Consider the following 9537-nt stretch of genomic DNA (forward strand, 5'->3'; position numbering starts at 1 on the left):
ATGAATTTAATCAATGAACAATGTTATCAAATCCATTAATAAAACTAAGAAGAATTCCCTCGAATGATATTTTAAAATTTCACAATAACAACAATTAAGAGTCTGAATGTCCTGAACATGGAAATCTGATAGGTCTTTGAAGAAAAAGTATCGTGAAAATATTTTGTTCACTACTGCAAATGACTGTGGAAGGTTTTTTTCAATCAATGAAAAAGTAAAAAAATAGAAATGTGAAATTAACATGTCTTTCAGATACATTTGAAAAGTTAAAGTCCTCCTTAAGCTGCAAGAAAATAAGATTAATCTCCTTAAAATGAACAAATTGTGTGATTTATTAACAAATTTATATTATGTCAACCTCTTATCAAAATCGTGCAAAATTTTTATCTACAGCTAAATAAGGTTAGACTTAAAGACAAATTTAGAAATACACTGATTTTATTTGACTGCAGTTTTAAAAGTTTTGATGATTAAATTTAAAATCTATGTGATTAATCCATTTGCGATTATGTAGAAGAACAGAAGTCAGTATTTACAGGATGATGTGAGTAGGATAGACTCCTATTCTACCATTGCATGATTTAATTGGTGTAATTAGGAAAGCTTTTATATATAATTTGAACTTTCACATCCACCTATTTGGAAAGAAGATATCCTTCCTATAATAGCATTTACAACTGTATATTTGAAACACTTTCAATGTGCTATGGCAGTTACTGCAAAGGCAACAAAAGAAAAGCAGCTAATAAATATGTAACGGAGGAGACCTGAGGTTTCTCCATCTAGATTTAGAACTAAAACCATCAAATTAATATAGATACTTGCATTAGCAGGAATCTTATTTTGTTATTTTCAAACAAAGTGAATTTTTAAAAAATTAGTTGCATCAAAAATCTGAGTTGTGGGAATGGCATATTGACTCCAGGCAGGTAATTGTGAGCGAGGAAGACGCGGGCTGAGCGGTCATCCGGGTCGCGGAGGGCCGGCGGGGCTGGATGGGCGAGAGGGCGCCCCCTTGAGGCCTTGGGGGTTCCCCGCTGGTCGACGCGCGGGAACCCGCGGTGGCGCGCGCATCTTTTGCTCGTTTATTCAGCAGATGAGTAAGGATTAAATCACGCTCCGTGCCAAGCGCCGCTGCCAGCGGTGGAGAACGCACTATGGCAAAATGGAGCACTAGGGGAGAGTTGGGAACCCCAAAGACGACTTGGTCGCGTCGCACGCTGGAGCCCCACCGGCCGCACGCGGCTCCTCACGGGGCGCGCCCGGGCGCGCGGCAGGGGCGGGGCCTGTCTCCAAGGAAACCACCGCGGTCCGCGCGCGCTTCCAGGCCCGGCGGTCTGTTGAGCGGCCGCAACCCGGGCAGCGGAGGACGACGGGTCGGCGAGACGGGGACGATGGCGCTGATTCCGGTGGGTGCGCCCGGACCGCGGGCAGCCGAACCCGCCCCTGTCCGCCCGCGCCCTAGTCTCCTACTGGTGGAGGTGTGCGGCCCCCTAGCGGGGGAGAAGGGGCAGTGCGGACGCGGGAGAGAGCTGCTGCTGGGCGCGGGTATAAGAAAGGTCCCTCCTCACCCTCAGCCTGGGCCTGGTCCCCAGAGCCAGCGGTGACTTGGCTTGAGCGTCAGAGGCTGGAAACGCGGCCACAGCTCCAGCACACTACCACAGTAGTAGCTTCTGGAGGCCACTCATAGTCACCACCTGTCGTAAAGGGGGAACTCGACGATGAAGGAGCCTTGAAGGAATTCGCGTCCAGGCCTGCAAGTCTCCTTTTCAGGTGTGAATCTGTTGCCCACCTAGGGTCCACAGAATTACCCGTGATATGAGTGACACTGACTACAGTGGTTTAATCAGCAAACCAGGTGTCTTACCTACCTATTTCATCTGCTCACTACCTCTTTCCAAGGGGTTCTCACAGTTTCTAAAACGTTCTCTTCCCAACTGGTTCTTGGCAGGGAGAAGCCAATAAAATCTTATATTTTGCAATACATTTTAGCCTTCTGAAGCCCAAACTTACCTTAAAAATTCTTAGTCAATAGTATTTAATTGTATAGGGAGGGGGATAATTAGGAAAGGACCTCTTAAAACGCTCCTTAAAGATGATAATAAAAAAACAAGTTGAAAAACAAACAACAAAAAAAAACGTTCTCTTCCTCAGTGAATTCCAATAAATACGATTTTGGAGTCTCCTTTAAGGTCCCAGTTCTTCAAAGGTATCCCAGGGAATGTCCGCACTTCCTTGCCTTTTACACATCTGGGTTGCTCCAGAGACATGTCTCCCACCAGGGCCAGCTTCATGGGTGTGTCACAATCTTGGAAGTTCTTAATGTTTGAACAAGGGGCCCCACATTTTCATTTTGCCCTGGGCCTGGCCCCAACTCTCGACTTTTCTGAAAGGCTTTCTTTGCTTATCTTTGATTATATAAAAATATAGTTAAAAAGGATTCTTCCCTAGGCCTGTCAGTAGTTGCTAAGGCACCAAGAGACAGAGGAGGGATGATTCTATGAACTAGCTGAGAGTTGCTGGGATCATAAGACCTTTATGATCCAAAAGCCATTCTCCACCCCTTCTCCTTGTATTTAGAGCCCTTGAAGAATGTGAAGAATGGGAAAATACCACACCTTTGAGGACAGCAGTGTTTGGCTCCTTGCCTAAGGATAGAGGCAGGTGAGGAATCAGCTGATCATGTATGAATGGAGTATTCTGGGGCTTTGACAGGTGCTCTGCAAAGGTGGGTGTGGTGAGTGGGGAGGGAGCTGCATTGCTGTGATGTGGGGGAGGTAAAAGCCTTTGCTTAAAGAAGGAACCTGAGAGGACCTAAAGCTGGGCTGCCGGATACCAAAACCATGAACCACACATGGCTATTAGGCACTTAAAGGGTGGCTAGTCTGAAATAAGATGTGCTGCAAATGTAAAGTGCACACCGGATTTTAAAGTCCCACTTTTAATTTAAAATATTGTATTAATTTTTATATGAATTACATGTTAAATGATATTTTGGATATAGCAGGTTTAAAAATATGTTCAAATGAATTTTACCTGTTCCTTTTTGCTTTTTAAAGTAAAAACTGCTAGAAACTTTTAAATTATATATGTGTCTCATATTTCTTTTGGAAAACATTAATATAAAAGTTTTGGAGTGTTGGAAATGACTTTCTTAAAATGTTAAGAAAATAAAATGTTAAGAAAAACTTACTGAAGTTTTTAGTATGTTAAGAAAAACTGTTAAGAATAAAATAAACTGAATAGAATAAAATAAAATGTTAAGAAAAACTTACTTAAAATGTTAAGAAAAACTGACTTTTCCCAAAAAAAAATTCACATTGTCCCTTATCTCCCAGAAAATACCACTATCTACCCTTATCGTATATACCCATATCAAACAACCTTACTAACCCAGCCTACCTCAAATTAAAGACCTCGGCAGTTAAAGAACCACAGCCTAACCTCAGGTGCGCTGGGACTGCAGTGTAGTCACTTTTACAGGAGAGAAAGGCTCAAACTTCTGTCATCTGTTGTTTTAGAACCAATTCAGTTGCTAGCAGAGCTATTTCTGTTGCTTTGGCTATTTGTCCAGTTTTGCAAAGGTGAACTGTAAAAAAACTGCAGAGAAGGGAAGAAAGACATAATCAAAGAGGGTGGCCACCTAACCAACTTTCATTCCAAGTTACTATATTGTTGCAAATTTTGGTATTACAGCATCCTTGGCCCACCTTTCGTTTTGACTGACAAAAAGAAAAAATTTTAGTGAAGAAAAATTTAGCTTTTCTTCACCAAAGCTAATTCCTTGGCTTTTAAAAAGGAATTAGCTTTAGTGAAGGAATTACCCCATGCTATAATCTGAAGTATACATAGGGACAGAAAATTATCAGTAAATTTAAGCTCTCACTTGAGCAGTCTCCTTTAGCTATTGGTTATAGAATGGGTAGACTCCAATATCTTTTGCAAGCTATACATCTGATAAAGGGCTGATAACTAGAATCTATTTAGAACTCAGGAAAATCAGCAAGGAAAAATCAAACAACCCCATCAAAAAGTGGGCAAAGGACATGAACAGTATTTTGAATGGCTCTTAAAAGCACTGTGATGAGGGAAAATATTAGCTCTTAGTCAATGTGAATTGGATGGTTGTCCTAATCCAATCCTCCTAAAACCTCTAGTTCCCTGGAAAGTATCCTCAAAAGTGTGTATTTAAGAAAGCTGAGATCCAGGCTTGTTAGGATGTGAAGTTCTCAATATAAAACCTATTTTTAGTGGATTGGCTTGAAAAACTACTGTGAAATGAATCTGTCCCAGAACCTATGGTAGCAACTGGAGCATTTGCTTCATTCTCCCAACCTTTAGGGTGGCTTCCCTAGCATAGCTGCAGTTTGCTTTGATATTGTCCACATTTTTTGAGTGATTCAATCTTAGTTTATGTCTTCTTCTGGAAATACCTGGCTTTGTTTGTGAGCTTCCTCACCCAAGAGCTTGCTTTGCCTGTTCACTGCTTGCCCACTCCATCATGAGGCTCAAGCTGTGCTCCCACACTGCTTTGCTTCATGAACCACACGATTTGACCAAAGCCCAGAGCCTGGATCTCAGTCCCCTTAGACACCTGCAGGGCACTGAGATGAGGCTCTGTCCCATCACTGTGAGAGGAATTACCAACACGTGGACATTTAACTTCTTAAGAAATTAAGAGAGCTTTAAGCAGAAAAGCCTTGGCAAGATGAATTGGTACAGAATCTCTACCACCAGCTCAAACTACTGCCTTTCTAAGGCTTCCCTTTCTCCCATCTTGCAAAGGCCAAACTTGTGTACAACAGCACCTATCAACCATGATCAGATCAGCACTCTGAGATAGTACTGAGGTGTATACATCACAGAATGTGAACTATTTGGGAGTCCCTGGAAGCATAGCAGGGGTGGGAACTGGTGCCTTGAAAGAAATAACCTGGATTTCTGAACTCCTTGCAATTTCCAGGAAGTAGAAACTCAAGCATTCCTCCTGGCAACAAGGCGTATAGATGTTCACCAACAAAGGCTAGCTTGGGCTTGGCCTCATCTGTGGCTCTTGGCAGTAAAAGTAAAGGCATCTGGGCCTGCAGTTTTCTTGTTAGAAGGTTTTTAACTACAAATTCAATATCTTTAATAGAAAATAGACCTATTTAGGGTGTGTACTTAAGTGAGCTTTGGCAGCTTCTGTTTCGTAAGAAATTTTTCCATTTCGTCTAAGTTGTCAATTTTATGGGCATACAGTTGTTTGTGATATTGTCCTATCCTTTTCAATGTCCTGAGATTTGTAATATTTCCTTTTTCATTCCAGATATTGGTAATTTGTGTCTTTTCACAAATCAGTCATGCTAGCGCAGTCTTGGCACTATTGACATTTTTGGCTGGATAATTCTTTGTTGTATGGGACTTGCCTGTGTCTTGTAGGTATTTAGCATATCCCTGGCCTCTCTACCCACTGGATTCCAGTAGCACTGCACCCTGATCCCTACCCCCACACCCACTGTAACAACCAAAAATGTCTACAGATGTTGCCAAATGTCTCCTGAGAGGCCAAGTTGCCCCTGGTTGTAAACCACTGCTTTAGACTACTTTATCTCTGTTACCATGTTTACAATTCGAGCATTTTCATCTGATGTACAGTTTTTATCTCTGCTGAAATTCCTCATCTATTCAGTCATGTTTAGTCTACATTTTCCACTAACCTTTAACATATATAATTAATATATTAATCAAAGTTATTTTAAACTCCTCGTAATTGTAACCTTTAGGTTATCTCTGAGTCTGGTTCTATTGATTACTTCCCCCTCTTGATAGTGAGTTTTTTCTTTCTTCTTTATGTGTCTCATAATCTTTCATAAAATTCCAGGGATCTTGCTGAGAACAGTTGAAATTAAGGTAATCTATGCCCTAAAGCATGCTTCTTCTGCTAGGCCAGTAATGTGAGGTGTTGAATCAGTCTACTCAATAGTTAAGCTGGCTTTGGGCTTTATTGTTCCACCTTCAGTATACCACCAGTTTCAGTTTCCTCTCATATTGCCTTATGCTTAGGGCGGAGTGCTGAAGGCATTTTCTAAATGTCCCTGTTTCACTCTCAGCTTCTAGCCTTCCTGGTGAACCTGTACCACAAAGGGGTCTCTCTCCATGTGTTTGCCTTTCCCCCTGCTCATTGCCCAGTGCTTGCTACCTTGGTAGTGGGGACCTGAGGACTCTTGATCCTCCTGGTCCAACATCAGCCTCAGGCAAGGAAGCATATGGGAAGAACATTTGCTTTTTCCATGGTGGGAACTTACTTCCCATAGACCACCACCACCAAGGGAGGCTCTCTCTAGTCTTCTGCCTTGTCTCAGATCTTTCTCATCATCACCCAGTAGAGATCATGGAGAAGACACTGACAATGGAAGCAAACTCCCTTTGTGTCTAAGCTTCTCAGGGGGTTTATACTCTCATGCTAGTTCATACTTGACCTTCATTAACAATTTTAGCTGAATTCTTATCAGCTTATGTGGTCCTTGATGTCCCTTCTTCAGGACTCACATCGTGTTGCTCCTTGGTGGGTCAGTCTTTCCTTGTATTTCAGGCCACTTGATTGGTCTATGACCCTAGCTTGGGGGACTGACTGTTCCAGTTTGCCTGGGACTGAGGAGTTTCGCAGTTTGTGGGACTTTCAGTTCTAAAACTGAGAAAGTCCAGTTGGTCACCCTAACCTCAGCTCACTGATAGGTTCAAGACAAACATCTTGTGGTTTTTATGGTTGTTAGGGTAGAAGTGATGCTCTTTCTAGGTTTCTACACCCTAGGAAGAAGCCAAATTACTGAAATATTTGTGAATGTTGAATATGGGCAAAAGTGGTTCTTGAGATAGTGAGAAACCATATGGGGAAACATCTGTTTCTTACTAAAGCAGGAAAGTACTTGTGAAATCTTCCCTAAAATAGAGAATAAAAAGGATGAGTTCAGTCTCTGCCATGCTGTTGTCTGTCAGTAGCAGATTTATTCAATTATTTAAACAAACTCTAGCTGAAGAGGTGGATCCATATTTCTTCCTTCTACAACCATAGTCAGTGTCCAACTAGTACCAGGCTTGTATTATACTCCCAGCAGGTGAGCATCTCCTATAGATTTTTCAGCCAAACTTTAAAAAAATTGTATTCTCTCCTATGGAGAGAATACATAGGAGGATACTACTCTCTCCTATGGAGAAGGAGGAAAGCTGAGTGCGTCAATAAGCTTTCAACATGAATGTCTACCACTTCTGGGTGAATAAGTATGTGTGTGCACACATGCATGTATTAATCTTGCTATCAACTGTCTGGGAGCATATTTGATATATGCTGCCATGATGGTACACTTGATATTGTGGGTTTTTTAATATCAGCTATTTTGGGAACCAGGAGTGTCTGTGAACCCTACAGCCACCACTAATGGCAAGAGGTAGGCAGCCTCAAGGCAGTGCTGTGTATTTGGTGTGATAACGAAGGCTGTATCATTCGCTCAGTTACTTCTTTGAGTATCCTAGAAAAAAATGTAGCCTCTTGAGAGCATATAGGCTGTGTATGTGATATGTTTTGATTAAATGGTTAAGATAGTTTGACTAGTATGGTATAAACAACACAGAAATCATAAAGCTAGGAGCATTTATAATTTCAACAGGCTTATAAATCTATAAATATAGTAACAGCCAAGACTTGTATGCTGTTTATTATGTGCCAAACATTATCCTTAAAGTTTTATGTTTATTAACACATTGAATCCTCACACCATAAACTTCATAATGACCTTATGATGTTAAGTGGTATTATCCACATATTACAGAGTAGAAAAACGAGGAGCAAAGAGGTTAAGTAATGTGTCTAAGGTCACACTAAAGCAAGTGACAGCAGTGGGACTTGAGCCTATGCAGTCTCTTTCCAGAGTTCTTTTAATCACTATGACAGTAGCCAAAGGCACAGAAAAGGTAAAGATTTCAATATACAGGATGGTATAGAGAGAGTGAGAATTATATATATTTAAAAAAGCCTTTTAAATATCATTTTGATTTCAGGTCTTGTACCAAACAAGGATGTACAGACAACTAAAAGGATATGCTAAGAAAGAGGATTCAGAAAATGGTAGTGATGCCTTGGACTCACTACAAGTCAACAGAGAGCATGAATTCTATAGACAGGTGGAATCATTTGATGGGAACGTCATGTGGAGCTGCTAAAAAATACTTGTAGGAAGAACTCTACTGATGTATATAAAACACTCAAGTACTTTCCAATTCAAAATTGAAGATTACTCGGAAACCTCTTGCCATACAGGAGGAATTAAGGCTGAAAATTTCTATCAGTCCTATTCATGATCAAGTGATTGAGAATAAAACCAATGGATGGCATGTGTAAAGAACTTTGGTTTGAAGGTGACAACATGTGAAGCAAAGTAGATTCATGAATGACTAGAATGTCCCCCCAAACTCCAAACCAGTTTCTATAATCCAGAGGACACATAGGAGAGACAAGACAAGTATATTCACAATTTTTGTGATGCTTGTTGTTGGCAGGGACTATGTTGAAAGAGAAGGATGCTTTGAATGCTCTGTGATTGGTTTTCAAGCCACTGATAATCATAACAAACCATATTATAATGTGTATGAGATGAAGTCTTTCAGCTTAACCCAAGGGCAGTCACCAGCACCCTCTCTATACTTACTGGGTGATCTAGATGACTTTATATATCTCTTATATAAACTGATCAATTCAATATAATTTTTTTTGGACAAGTTCTTGCTCTGTCACCCAGGCTAGAGTGCAGTGGCATGATCTTACCTCACTGCAACCTTAAACTCCTGATATTAAATGATTTTTCCACCTCAGCCTCCCAAGTAGCTGTGACTACATGCATGCACCACCATGCCTGGCTAATTTTTCTATTTTTTGTAGAGACAGAGTCTCACTCTTGCTCAGACTGGTCTTGAACTCCTGGCCTCAAGTGATCGTCCTGTCTCAGCCTCCCAAACTGCTAGGATTACAGGCATGAGCCACCGTGCCCAGCCCCAATATAATGTTTTTCAACCTTTTTTCCTTGCCTCCCTTCCCATAAAAATATTTCCTATATTTTCTCTTAAAGTTTTCACAAATGTAAGGCCAATTGGTGACTATTGCTATCACCCATAGATAAAGTTTCTTTAAAAACAGAAGCATCTTCCCTATAAAGATATACAACTATTATGTACCCAAAATAATTAAAAATTTATAAAAAGGAAGGATCTTATTGTTACTACTAAGCACTAGATATTTTATTTTCAGATTTTATTTGGACAGAAGCAAGCTTCTTTGGAGTAGGAAGTTCAGACTTGTGAAGAGTAGAATTTCTTTCCCCTTTCTTTCAACTTGTGAAAAAAATTAAAACAGTAATTTATACATCAGATACTTTTTCTTGTCAAAAGTTTCAGTTGCATTTTAGTTTCATAGATATTTTAAAATTGGGAATGAATGCTGTAGATAGTGTATCTCTGAGTTTTAAATGACTTTAAATAGGGTTTTCAGAAACAGACCAATTTTTTGTG

At 40.5% G+C, this 9537-nt stretch overlaps 1 long non-coding RNA gene across 1 annotated transcript; it reads left to right on the forward strand.

Moving 5' to 3' along the window:
* Window positions 1-1383: 1383 nt before the first annotated feature.
* LOC105885040 (uncharacterized) lies at window positions 1384-8367 on the forward strand. Its single transcript, XR_001160442.3, has 3 exons — window positions 1384-1773; window positions 2581-2664; window positions 8035-8367. It is a non-coding gene; the product is annotated as an uncharacterized LOC105885040 (long non-coding RNA).
* Window positions 8368-9537: the final 1170 nt, after the last annotated feature.

Source organism: Microcebus murinus, chromosome 1 (genome assembly GCF_040939455.1).
Source record: "Microcebus murinus isolate Inina chromosome 1, M.murinus_Inina_mat1.0, whole genome shotgun sequence".
Classification (NCBI taxonomy): domain Eukaryota; kingdom Metazoa; phylum Chordata; class Mammalia; order Primates; family Cheirogaleidae; genus Microcebus; species Microcebus murinus.